General features: G+C 45.7%; 5 non-coding genes across 5 annotated transcripts; all 5 read left to right on the forward strand.

Annotated features, from left to right (window-relative positions):
* Nucleotides 1–717: 717 nt before the first annotated feature.
* On the forward strand, nt 718–908 carry LOC130348787 (U2 spliceosomal RNA). The gene has a single exon (XR_008886271.1). It is a non-coding gene; the product is annotated as a U2 spliceosomal RNA (small nuclear RNA).
* Nucleotides 909–2,995: 2,087 nt separating this feature from the next.
* LOC130348767 (U2 spliceosomal RNA) lies at nt 2,996–3,186 on the forward strand. Its single transcript, XR_008886254.1, has one exon. It is a non-coding gene; the product is annotated as a U2 spliceosomal RNA (small nuclear RNA).
* Nucleotides 3,187–5,267: 2,081 nt separating this feature from the next.
* On the forward strand, nt 5,268–5,458 carry LOC130348788 (U2 spliceosomal RNA). Its single transcript, XR_008886272.1, has one exon. It is a non-coding gene; the product is annotated as a U2 spliceosomal RNA (small nuclear RNA).
* A 3,704-nt stretch (nt 5,459–9,162) lies between these two features.
* LOC130348771 (U2 spliceosomal RNA) lies at nt 9,163–9,344 on the forward strand. The gene has a single exon (XR_008886257.1). It is a non-coding gene; the product is annotated as a U2 spliceosomal RNA (small nuclear RNA).
* A 2,089-nt stretch (nt 9,345–11,433) lies between these two features.
* On the forward strand, nt 11,434–11,624 carry LOC130348789 (U2 spliceosomal RNA). The gene has a single exon (XR_008886273.1). It is a non-coding gene; the product is annotated as a U2 spliceosomal RNA (small nuclear RNA).
* Nucleotides 11,625–13,471: the final 1,847 nt, after the last annotated feature.

Raw genomic sequence — 13,471 nt, forward strand, 5'->3', positions numbered from 1 at the left:
GACTATGGAGCTGTTTGGTGATGTCGTCTATTACGGCCTTCATAGAAGCAACAGGAGATTGTTGCATCCATCTTGAACCCTCAGAACTACAGTGCTATGATGTCACTCACTTCCACAGGCCTTGCAGAGTGTAAACAACAACAACCCAGCTTTGTTGTGTATGTAACCAAAGGGATTTGTGATGTCACCTAGAACCTTCACAGCAGCGACAGCTTTATGAGGAGCATCAGCACTGCTCTGCCTGAGCAGAACCATCACCGCCATAGGTTGTCAAATAACCCGGATTTAACCCACACAGGTAAGTCCAATGGGGTGCAGGCATGTCCTCTATGCTTACAGCTTCCCGTGGGTGTTGGTTTGATACCGTTTGGGGACAGCCAAGGAGGCATCTGCAGGCAACAAAGGTAGGTGTGTGCTTGTGTGTGTGTTTCCTATGCAGATCCTAAGCCCAGTGTCACATGCAAGTAGGAGGAGTAAGAAGGGTTCCTGGCAAATCCGGGTTATGGATTGCATTTAAAAAGGCCCCGTGGGAGTGCAATGGGCCCCTGTCTTGCTGCTTAGCAATAATGGTATGGGTTTAGGTTCTGCTGTGTGTACTGGTGGTTGACTGCCCCCCAGCCCAGAGTGTGCATGGAAAATTGTCTGGCAGCCTCCCTGACAGCAAGCAGTGATAGTGCCCATGAAGGGGACCTTGTTGGGCCCGCCCCTTTCACGGTTATCGCTTCTCGGCCTTTTGGCTAAGATCAAGTGTAGTATCTGTTCTTATCAGTTTAATATCTGATACGTCCCCTATCTGGGGACCATATATTAAATGGATTTTTGAGAACGGGGGCCGATTTCGAAGCTTGCTTCCGTCGCCCTATGCATTGACCCGATATGGCAGTATCTTCGGGTACAGTGCACCACCCCCTTACAGGGTTAAAAAGAAAGATTCCTACTTTCATTGCTACCTGCTTGCTGGCTAGCCAGCTAGCCAGCCCTGTGGGCCTTGCTGCTGCTGCAGCCAATAAACAAAAGGTGGTGCTGCTGCTGCTTCTGCTGCTTCTGCTTCTGCTTGTGTCTGGCCCCTGTTGGAGCGTCCAGGCACAGGACTTCTGCTGCTGCTGACTAAATGGCCTCCTTAATTGGATCATTTGAGTAGCCAGCACACCTGTGCAGGTAGGGCATGACATGATAGGCAGCTGCCTTGATAGCGGGTGGGTGCTGAATGTTCCTAATTGACAAAATAAGATTAATGCTTATGAAGAAATATAAAATCTCATCCCTTCCCCAATATCGCGCCACACCCCTACCCCTTAATTCCCTGGTTGAACGTGATGGACATATGTCTTTTTTCGACCGTACTAACTATGTAACTATGTAACATAACATGGGGGGGGGGGGTCTCCTGGCTGTTCACACAGGTGTGTCATTGCTGTACATTGACCATGCATTGCTTCTGTGGTATTGCAAAGGCAAAGACAAATGCTTCCAGCCATCCATTGCACTAATGGATTGGTCATCAGCTGGCTGTCTATGTCCCGCATCAATATAGACCAAAGTACAGAGGGTTAGGCTATGCTATTGTGCACCTACCTGATGCATCAGAAGGTGCGAGGCCCTTGCTAAATTCTGTGCACAGACTTTGAGATCTATGCTTTAGACTGTATCTAAACCTGCTCCAACATGGACTGACATTCTGGCCTACTTTCAGCCGATGCGACTTGTCTGTCGCTGAACAGTCGCTTTTTATGTATTCAGCACCTATGTATAATGTTGTAAAAATGCTCTAGAAGCTAAAGTCGCAGAAATGTCACACATATTTGGCCTGCAACTTTCTGTGCGACAAATTCAGACAGGAAAAATCAGTATAAATCCTTAGAAAATTATCCCCCAGTGTCTCCATCTGCTGGCGGTATTGAATAAGCATTGCTGCACTGATGGGGTATGCATTAGACGAAAAAAAAGAAGAAAAAGAAGAATAATACGCCCAGAAAAGAGGCGAAAAGGAGAAAAACGTAAAAAAACGTGAAAAAAAAGTAAGAGGAAGAGAAGGGAAAAAAAGGTGGAAATGGGTTTAAAAGTGATTTCGGCGGAGAAATATATATATATATATATATATATATATATATATATATATATATGCGCACACACACACATAGATATAAACGTATTCTCCGTTGAGATATTGCAGCCGCTGCTGTGTCCAGGCCCAGGAGCCTTAGCACTGTGCTGTGATGTCACTCAATACCACTGACATCACTAGGTGTAAACAACATCTCTCCTTTGCTGTGTATGTGACTATGGAGCTGTTTGGTGATGTCGTCTATTACGGCCTTCATAGAAGCAACAGGAGATTGTTGCATCCATCTTGAACCCTCAGAACTACAGTGCTATGATGTCACTCACTTCCACAGGCCTTGCAGAGTGTAAACAACAACAACCCAGCTTTGTTGTGTATGTAACCAAAGGGATTTGTGATGTCACCTAGAACCTTCACAGCAGCGACAGCTTTATGAGGAGCATCAGCACTGCTCTGCCTGAGCAGAACCATCACCGCCATAGGTTGTCAAATAACCCGGATTTAACCCACACAGGTAAGTCCAATGGGGTGCAGGCATGTCCTCTATGCTTACAGCTTCCCGTGGGTGTTGGTTTGATACCGTTTGGGGACAGCCAAGGAGGCATCTGCAGGCAACAAAGGTAGGTGTGTGCTTGTGTGTGTGTTTCCTATGCAGATCCTAAGCCCAGTGTCACATGCAAGTAGGAGGAGTAAGAAGGGTTCCTGGCAAATCCGGGTTATGGATTGCATTTAAAAAGGCCCCGTGGGAGTGCAATGGGCCCCTGTCTTGCTGCTTAGCAATAATGGTATGGGTTTAGGTTCTGCTGTGTGTACTGGTGGTTGACTGCCCCCCAGCCCAGAGTGTGCATGGAAAATTGTCTGGCAGCCTCCCTGACAGCAAGCAGTGATAGTGCCCATGAAGGGGACCTTGTTGGGCCCGCCCCTTTCACGGTTATCGCTTCTCGGCCTTTTGGCTAAGATCAAGTGTAGTATCTGTTCTTATCAGTTTAATATCTGATACGTCCCCTATCTGGGGACCATATATTAAATGGATTTTTGAGAACGGGGGCCGATTTCGAAGCTTGCTTCCGTCGCCCTATGCATTGACCCGATATGGCAGTATATTCGGGTACAGTGCACCACCCCCTTACAGGGTTAAAAAGAAAGATTCCTACTTTCATTGCTACCTGCTTGCTGGCTAGCCAGCTAGCCAGCCCTGTGGGCCTTGCTGCTGCTGCAGCCAATAAACAAAAGGTGGTGCTTCTGCTGCTTCTGCTTCTGCTTGTGTCTGGCCCCTGTTGGAGCGTCCAGGCACAGGACTTCTGCTGCTGCTGACTAAATGGCCTCCTTAATTGGATCATTTGAGTAGCCAGCACACCTGTGCAGGTAGGGCATGACATGATAGGCAGCTGCCTTGATAGCGGGTGGGTGCTGAATGTTCCTAATTGACAAAAAAAGATTAATGCTTATGAAGAAATATAAAATCTCATCCCTTCCCCAATATCGCGCCACACCCCTACCCCTTAATTCCCTGGTTGAACGTGATGGACATATGTCTTTTTTCGACCGTACTAACTATGTAACTATGTAACATAACATGGGGGGGGGGGGGTCTCCTGGCTGTTCACACAGGTGTGTCATTGCTGTACATTGACCATGCATTGCTTCTGTGGTATTGCAAAGGCAAAGACAAATGCTTCCAGCCATCCATTGCACTAATGGATTGGTCATCAGCTGGCTGTCTATGTCCCGCATCAATATAGACCAAAGTACAGAGGGTTAGGCTATGCTATTGTGCACCTACCTGATGCATCAGAAGGTGCGAGGCCCTTGCTAAATTCTGTGCACAGACTTTGAGATCTATGCTTTAGACTGTATCTAAACCTGCTCCAACATGGACTGACATTCTGGCCTACTTTCAGCCGATGCGACTTGTCTGTCGCTGAACAGTCGCTTTTTATGTATTCAGCACCTATGTATAATGTTGTAAAAATGCTCTAGAAGCTAAAGTCGCAGAAATGTCACACATATTTGGCCTGCAACTTTCTGTGCGACAAATTCAGACAGGAAAAATCAGTATAAATCCTTAGAAAATTATCCCCCAGTGTCTCCATCTGCTGGCGGTATTGAATAAGCATTGCTGCACTGATGGGGTATGCATTAGACGAAAAAAAAGAAGAAAAAGAAGAATAATACGCCCAGAAAAGAGGCGAAAAGGAGAAAAACGTAAAAAAACGTGAAAAAAAAGTAAGAGGAAGAGAAGGGAAAAAAAGGTGGAAATGGGTTTAAAAGTGATTTCGGCGGAGAAATATATATATATATATATATATATATATATATATATATATATATATGCGCACACACACACATAGATATAAACGTATTCTCCGTTGAGATATTGCAGCCGCTGCTGTGTCCAGGCCCAGGAGCCTTAGCACTGTGCTGTGATGTCACTCAATACCACTGACATCACTAGGTGTAAACAACATCTCTCCTTTGCTGTGTATGTGACTATGGAGCTGTTTGGTGATGTCGTCTATTACGGCCTTCATAGAAGCAACAGGAGATTGTTGCATCCATCTTGAACCCTCAGAACTACAGTGCTATGATGTCACTCACTTCCACAGGCCTTGCAGAGTGTAAACAACAACAACCCAGCTTTGTTGTGTATGTAACCAAAGGGATTTGTGATGTCACCTAGAACCTTCACAGCAGCGACAGCTTTATGAGGAGCATCAGCACTGCTCTGCCTGAGCAGAACCATCACCGCCATAGGTTGTCAAATAACCCGGATTTAACCCACACAGGTAAGTCCAATGGGGTGCAGGCATGTCCTCTATGCTTACAGCTTCCCGTGGGTGTTGGTTTGATACCGTTTGGGGACAGCCAAGGAGGCATCTGCAGGCAACAAAGGTAGGTGTGTGCTTGTGTGTGTGTTTCCTATGCAGATCCTAAGCCCAGTGTCACATGCAAGTAGGAGGAGTAAGAAGGGTTCCTGGCAAATCCGGGTTATGGATTGCATTTAAAAAGGCCCCGTGGGAGTGCAATGGGCCCCTGTCTTGCTGCTTAGCAATAATGGTATGGGTTTAGGTTCTGCTGTGTGTACTGGTGGTTGACTGCCCCCCAGCCCAGAGTGTGCATGGAAAATTGTCTGGCAGCCTCCCTGACAGCAAGCAGTGATAGTGCCCATGAAGGGGACCTTGTTGGGCCCGCCCCTTTCACGGTTATCGCTTCTCGGCCTTTTGGCTAAGATCAAGTGTAGTATCTGTTCTTATCAGTTTAATATCTGATACGTCCCCTATCTGGGGACCATATATTAAATGGATTTTTGAGAACGGGGGCCGATTTCGAAGCTTGCTTCCGTCGCCCTATGCATTGACCCGATATGGCAGTATCTTCGGGTACAGTGCACCACCCCCTTACAGGGTTAAAAAGAAAGATTCCTACTTTCATTGCTACCTGCTTGCTGGCTAGCCAGCTAGCCAGCCCTGTGGGCCTTGCTGCTGCTGCAGCCAATAAACAAAAGGTGGTGCTGCTGCTGCTTCTGCTGCTTCTGCTTCTGCTTGTGTCTGGCCCCTGTTGGAGCGTCCAGGCACAGGACTTCTGCTGCTGCTGACTAAATGGCCTCCTTAATTGGATCATTTGAGTAGCCAGCACACCTGTGCAGGTAGGGCATGACATGATAGGCAGCTGCCTTGATAGCGGGTGGGTGCTGAATGTTCCTAATTGACAAAATAAGATTAATGCTTATGAAGAAATATAAAATCTCATCCCTTCCCCAATATCGCGCCACACCCCTACCCCTTAATTCCCTGGTTGAACGTGATGGACATATGTCTTTTTTCGACCGTACTAACTATGTAACTATGTAACATAACATGGGGGGGGGGGGGTCTCCTGGCTGTTCACACAGGTGTGTCATTGCTGTACATTGACCATGCATTGCTTCTGTGGTATTGCAAAGGCAAAGACAAATGCTTCCAGCCATCCATTGCACTAATGGATTGGTCATCAGCTGGCTGTCTATGTCCCGCATCAATATAGACCAAAGTACAGAGGGTTAGGCTATGCTATTGTGCACCTACCTGATGCATCAGAAGGTGCGAGGCCCTTGCTAAATTCTGTGCACAGACTTTGAGATCTATGCTTTAGACTGTATCTAAACCTGCTCCAACATGGACTGACATTCTGGCCTACTTTCAGCCGATGCGACTTGTCTGTCGCTGAACAGTCGCTTTTTATGTATTCAGCACCTATGTATAATGTTGTAAAAATGCTCTAGAAGCTAAAGTCGCAGAAATGTCACACATATTTGGCCTGCAACTTTCTGTGCGACAAATTCAGACAGGAAAAATCAGTATAAATCCTTAGAAAATTATCCCCCAGTGTCTCCATCTGCTGGCGGTATTGAATAAGCATTGCTGCACTGATGGGGTATGCATTAGACGAAAAAAAAGAAGAAAAAGAAGAATAATACGCCCAGAAAAGAGGCGAAAAGGAGAAAAACGTAAAAAAACGTGAAAAAAAAGTAAGAGGAAGAGAAGGGAAAAAAAGGTGGAAATGGGTTTAAAAGTGATTTCGGCGGAGAAATATATATATATATATATATATATATATATATATATATATATATATATGCGCACACACACACATAGATATAAACGTATTCTCCGTTGAGATATTGCAGCCGCTGCTGTGTCCAGGCCCAGGAGCCTTAGCACTGTGCTGTGATGTCACTCAATACCACTGACATCACTAGGTGTAAACAACATCTCTCCTTTGCTGTGTATGTGACTATGGAGCTGTTTGGTGATGTCGTCTATTACGGCCTTCATAGAAGCAACAGGAGATTGTTGCATCCATCTTGAACCCTCAGAACTACAGTGCTATGATGTCACTCACTTCCACAGGCCTTGCAGAGTGTAAACAACAACAACCCAGCTTTGTTGTGTATGTAACCAAAGGGATTTGTGATGTCACCTAGAACCTTCACAGCAGCGACAGCTTTATGAGGAGCATCAGCACTGCTCTGCCTGAGCAGAACCATCACCGCCATAGGTTGTCAAATAACCCGGATTTAACCCACACAGGTAAGTCCAATGGGGTGCAGGCATGTCCTCTATGCTTACAGCTTCCCGTGGGTGTTGGTTTGATACCGTTTGGGGACAGCCAAGGAGGCATCTGCAGGCAACAAAGGTAGGTGTGTGCTTGTGTGTGTGTTTCCTATGCAGATCCTAAGCCCAGTGTCACATGCAAGTAGGAGGAGTAAGAAGGGTTCCTGGCAAATCCGGGTTATGGATTGCATTTAAAAAGGCCCCGTGGGAGTGCAATGGGCCCCTGTCTTGCTGCTTAGCAATAATGGTATGGGTTTAGGTTCTGCTGTGTGTACTGGTGGTTGACTGCCCCCCAGCCCAGAGTGTGCATGGAAAATTGTCTGGCAGCCTCCCTGACAGCAAGCAGTGATAGTGCCCATGAAGGGGACCTTGTTGGGCCCGCCCCTTTCACGGTTATCGCTTCTCGGCCTTTTGGCTAAGATCAAGTGTAGTTTCGGCTCACTTGGTCTGGCCAGAGGGTGTCTGGGGTACCCGGCTCCTTGGCCTTGGGGGATCGTCCTTCCTAACGGAGGGACTTCACCCCCTTGCTGCAATTGGGGAGCCGGCCTAGTCCCCGGACAACGGGGAGCGATCCCCTTTCACTGCCCACATTCTGTGGGGGAGTGTCTTTTGTTCCTGTTGGACGTGATTTTCTACAAGATGGCAGAAGAACCGGAGATGCCTGGAACCAGAGAAGAGGAGATGCCCTTTTTCGGGAGGATTAAAAATGGCGTTCGCATCCTGCTGAAGGACTCTGCTAAGAGAGGAAGAGGACTTTCTTTTGTAGTGGAGGACATGCTGTTTGGACTTCTGCACGTATCCAAGGTACAGATTCTGTCTATGCTGGAATTCCCCAAGAGGGGGTGTTATGACATAATCTTTGTCTCTGATGAAGATTGTGATTCATTTTGTAAGAAAGTGGATGCCTCTAAGACTCATGTAATCTGGGAAGGCGTGGAAGTTATTCCCCATTTTCCAGGGAAAGAAAAAATATTGACTGTAAGAATGTATAGTCCATATATCCCTGAGGAGGACATAGTTGTTTTTTTGGACCAGTTTTGTGAAGAGATTGTGCCTTTGGGTAAAGTATTTAACCAGTATGGGGTTTGGACAACAAAATGGAAGTTTAAAGTAAAATTTAGGGAGGAGGCGGGAGGGGGAACAGTGTTTCCTCCTTCCCGTTTCAAGATAGGTTCCATAAATGGGGACCTGTTTTTTGCTGGAATGCAGAATTTCTGCCGTAAGTGCAGACAATATGGACACCTGAAAGATGAATGTACGTATCTATGGTGTTATAAATGCCAGAAGGAAGGACATGGAACAGAGTCGTGTACCCAGAGGGGTAAATGTAATTTGTGTAACCAAAGTGGACATTTGTACGCAAATTGTCCAAAGAAGAAAAAGAAGAGAGAAGATGTGGGTTTGCTGCAAGATGAACCAGAAATTAATAAGAAGACTGGGCATTACTCTAAAAACTGCCCAGAAAAATCTGTGGCTATGGAGTTTGAAAGTGAAGTAAAGTTGAAGAGGAAGAAAAAAGAAGAAGAAAGTGGGAGTGAGGCTTCTGAAGGGGAGCCAACAGAGGAATTGAAGAAAAGATTTCTTGGTGAATATTTTGTTGGTTTTTTGGGCGAGGTGCTGGACCAAGCCCCAAAGGAAGAAAGAGAAGTATTTGTGCAAGATTTACTAAAATTTAAAATAAAAGTGAACACTCGACTTGAAACTGCGAGGGAAAAAGTATTGCAGTCCTTAAAGCCTGATGTGGGACGCTTCATGGCGACCTACCAAGTGTCGCCATGGTTGGCAGTTCCAGTTAAAAAAGCTTTGAAGAGTGGAGCTCTTCAATTCGGATTAATTGATTATTTGGGAGTTTTTGCTTGGAGAAAGGGTTTGATTTTGGAATAAGGTTTATTTGAGTTTTTGTTGTTAGTTATGTTGTTTTAATTTGTTTTATTTTGGAAATAAATAAAAAAGTTACCTGATGATGAGCACAAAAATCTAGTTCACATAAGATCTTAGAACTATGATTTAGTTCTGAGGGAAACTTAAAAAAAAAATCTGTTCTTATCAGTTTAATATCTGATACGTCCCCTATCTGGGGACCATATATTAAATGGATTTTTGAGAACGGGGGCCGATTTCGAAGCTTGCTTCCGTCGCCCTATGCATTGACCCGATATGGCAGTATCTTCGGGTACAGTGCACCACCCCCTTACAGGGTTAAAAAGAAAGATTCCTACTTTCATTGCTACCTGCTTGCTGGCTAGCCAGCTAGCCAGCCCTGTGGGCCTTGCTGCTGCTGCAGCCAAAAAACAAAAGGTGGTGCTGCTGCTGCTTCTGCTGCTTCTGCTTCTGCTTGTGTCTGGCCCCTGTTGGAGCGTCCAGGCACAGGACTTCTGCTGCTGCTGACTAAATGGCCTCCTTAATTGGATCATTTGAGTAGCCAGCACACCTGTGCAGGTAGGGCATGACATGATAGGCAGCTGCCTTGATAGCGGGTGGGTGCTGAATGTTCCTAATTGACAAAATAAGATTAATGCTTATGAAGAAATATAAAATCTCATCCCTTCCCCAATATCGCGCCACACCCCTACCCCTTAATTCCCTGGTTGAACGTGATGGACATATGTCTTTTTTCGACCGTACTAACTATGTAACTATGTAACATAACATGGGGGGGGGGGGGTCTCCTGGCTGTTCACACAGGTGTGTCATTGCTGTACATTGACCATGCATTGCTTCTGTGGTATTGCAAAGGCAAAGACAAATGCTTCCAGCCATCCATTGCACTAATGGATTGGTCATCAGCTGGCTGTCTATGTCCCGCATCAATATAGACCAAAGTACAGAGGGTTAGGCTATGCTATTGTGCACCTACCTGATGCATCAGAAGGTGCGAGGCCCTTGCTAAATTCTGTGCACAGACTTTGAGATCTATGCTTTAGACTGTATCTAAACCTGCTCCAACATGGACTGACATTCTGGCCTACTTTCAGCCGATGCGACTTGTCTGTCGCTGAACAGTCGCTTTTTATGTATTCAGCACCTATGTATAATGTTGTAAAAATGCTCTAGAAGCTAAAGTCGCAGAAATGTCACACATATTTGGCCTGCAACTTTCTGTGCGACAAATTCAGACAGGAAAAATCAGTATAAATCCTTAGAAAATTATCCCCCAGTGTCTCCATCTGCTGGCGGTATTGAATAAGCATTGCTGCACTGATGGGGTATGCATTAGACGAAAAAAAAGAAGAAAAAGAAGAATAATACGCCCAGAAAAGAGGCGAAAAGGAGAAAAACGTAAAAAAACGTGAAAAAAAAGTAAGAGGAAGAGAAGGGAAAAAAAGGTGGAAATGGGTTTAAAAGTGATTTCGGCGGAGAAATATATATATATATATATATATATATATATATATATATATATATGCGCACACACACACATAGATATAAACGTATTCTCCGTTGAGATATTGCAGCCGCTGCTGTGTCCAGGCCCAGGAGCCTTAGCACTGTGCTGTGATGTCACTCAATACCACTGACATCACTAGGTGTAAACAACATCTCTCCTTTGCTGTGTATGTGACTATGGAGCTGTTTGGTGATGTCGTCTATTACGGCCTTCATAGAAGCAACAGGAGATTGTTGCATCCATCTTGAACCCTCAGAACTACAGTGCTATGATGTCACTCACTTCCACAGGCCTTGCAGAGTGTAAACAACAACAACCCAGCTTTGTTGTGTATGTAACCAAAGGGATTTGTGATGTCACCTAGAACCTTCACAGCAGCGACAGCTTTATGAGGAGCATCAGCACTGCTCTGCCTGAGCAGAACCATCACCGCCATAGGTTGTCAAATAACCCGGATTTAACCCACACAGGTAAGTCCAATGGGGTGCAGGCATGTCCTCTATGCTTACAGCTTCCCGTGGGTGTTGGTTTGATACCGTTTGGGGACAGCCAAGGAGGCATCTGCAGGCAACAAAGGTAGGTGTGTGCTTGTGTGTGTGTTTCCTATGCAGATCCTAAGCCCAGTGTCACATGCAAGTAGGAGGAGTAAGAAGGGTTCCTGGCAAATCCGGGTTATGGATTGCATTTAAAAAGGCCCCCGTGGGAGTGCAATGGGCCCCTGTCTTGCTGCTTAGCAATAATGGTATGGGTTTAGGTTCTGCTGTGTGTACTGGTGGTTGACTGCCCCCCAGCCCAGAGTGTGCATGGAAAATTGTCTGGCAGCCTCCCTGACAGCAAGCAGTGATAGTGCCCATGAAGGGGACCTTGTTGGGCCCGCCCCTTTCACGGTTATCGCTTCTCGGCCTTTTGGCTAAGATCAAGTGTAGTATCTGTTCTTATCAGTTTAATATCTGATACGTCCCCTATCTGGGGACCATATATTAAATGGATTTTTGAGAACGGGGGCCGATTTCGAAGCTTGCTTCCGTCGCCCTATGCATTGACCCGATATGGCAGTATCTTCGGGTACAGTGCACCACCCCCTTACAGGGTTAAAAAGAAAGATTCCTACTTTCATTGCTACCTGCTTGCTGGCTAGCCAGCTAGCCAGCCCTGTGGGCCTTGCTGCTGCTGCAGCCAAAAAACAAAAGGTGGTGCTGCTGCTGCTTCTGCTGCTTCTGCTTCTGCTTGTGTCTGGCCCCTGTTGGAGCGTCCAGGCACAGGACTTCTGCTGCTGCTGACTAAATGGCCTCCTTAATTGGATCATTTGAGTAGCCAGCACACCTGTGCAGGTAGGGCATGACATGATAGGCAGCTGCCTTGATAGCGGGTGGGTGCTGAATGTTCCTAATTGACAAAATAAGATTAATGCTTATGAAGAAATATAAAATCTCATCCCTTCCCCAATATCGCGCCACACCCCTACCCCTTAATTCCCTGGTTGAACGTGATGGACATATGTCTTTTTTCGACCGTACTAACTATGTAACTATGTAACATAACATGGGGGGGGGGGGGGGGTCTCCTGGCTGTTCACACAGGTGTGTCATTGCTGTACATTGACCATGCATTGCTTCTGTGGTATTGCAAAGGCAAAGACAAATGCTTCCAGCCATCCATTGCACTAATGGATTGGTCATCAGCTGGCTGTCTATGTCCCGCATCAATATAGACCAAAGTACAGAGGGTTAGGCTATGCTATTGTGCACCTACCTGATGCATCAGAAGGTGCGAGGCCCTTGCTAAATTCTGTGCACAGACTTTGAGATCTATGCTTTAGACTGTATCTAAACCTGCTCCAACATGGACTGACATTCTGGCCTACTTTCAGCCGATGCGACTTGTCTGTCGCTGAACAGTCGCTTTTTATGTATTCAGCACCTATGTATAATGTTGTAAAAATGCTCTAGAAGCTAAAGTCGCAGAAATGTCACACATATTTGGCCTGCAACTTTCTGTGCGACAAATTCAGACAGGAAAAATCAGTATAAATCCTTAGAAAATTATCCCCCAGTGTCTCCATCTGCTGGCGGTATTGAATAAGCATTGCTGCACTGATGGGGTATGCATTAGACGAAAAAAAAGAAGAAAAAGAAGAATAATACGCCCAGAAAAGAGGCGAAAAGGAGAAAAACGTAAAAAAACGTGAAAAAAAAGTAAGAGGAAGAGAAGGGAAAAAAAGGTGGAAATGGGTTTAAAAGTGATTTCGGCGGAGAATATATATATATATATATATATATATATATATATATATATATATATGCGCACACACACACATAGATATAAACGTATTCTCCGTTGAGATATTGCAGCCGCTGCTGTGTCCAGGCCCAGGAGCCTTAGCACTGTGCTGTGATGTCACTCAATACCACTGACATCACTAGGTGTAAACAACATCTCTCCTTTGCTGTGTATGTGACTATGGAGCTGTTTGGTGATGTCGTCTATTACGGCCTTCATAGAAGCAACAGGAGATTGTTGCATCCATCTTGAACCCTCAGAACTACAGTGCTATGATGTCACTCACTTCCACAGGCCTTGCAGAGTGTAAACAACAACAACCCAGCTTTGTTGTGTATGTAACCAAAGGGATTTGTGATGTCACCTAGAACCTTCACAGCAGCGACAGCTTTATGAGGAGCATCAGCACTGCTCTGCCTGAGCAGAACCATCACCGCCATAGGTTGTCAAATAACCCGGATTTAACCCACACAGGTAAGTCCAATGGGGTGCAGGCATGTCCTCTATGCTTACAGCTTCCCGTGGGTGTTGGTTTGATACCGTTTGGGGACAGCCAAGGAGGCATCTGCAGGCAACAAAGGTAGGTGTGTGCTTGTGTGTGTGTTTCCTATGCAGATCCTAAGCCCAGTGTCACATGCAAGTAGGAGG

The sequence above is a fragment of the Hyla sarda genome, unplaced genomic scaffold (assembly GCF_029499605.1).
Source record: "Hyla sarda isolate aHylSar1 unplaced genomic scaffold, aHylSar1.hap1 scaffold_887, whole genome shotgun sequence".
Taxonomy (NCBI): domain Eukaryota; kingdom Metazoa; phylum Chordata; class Amphibia; order Anura; family Hylidae; genus Hyla; species Hyla sarda.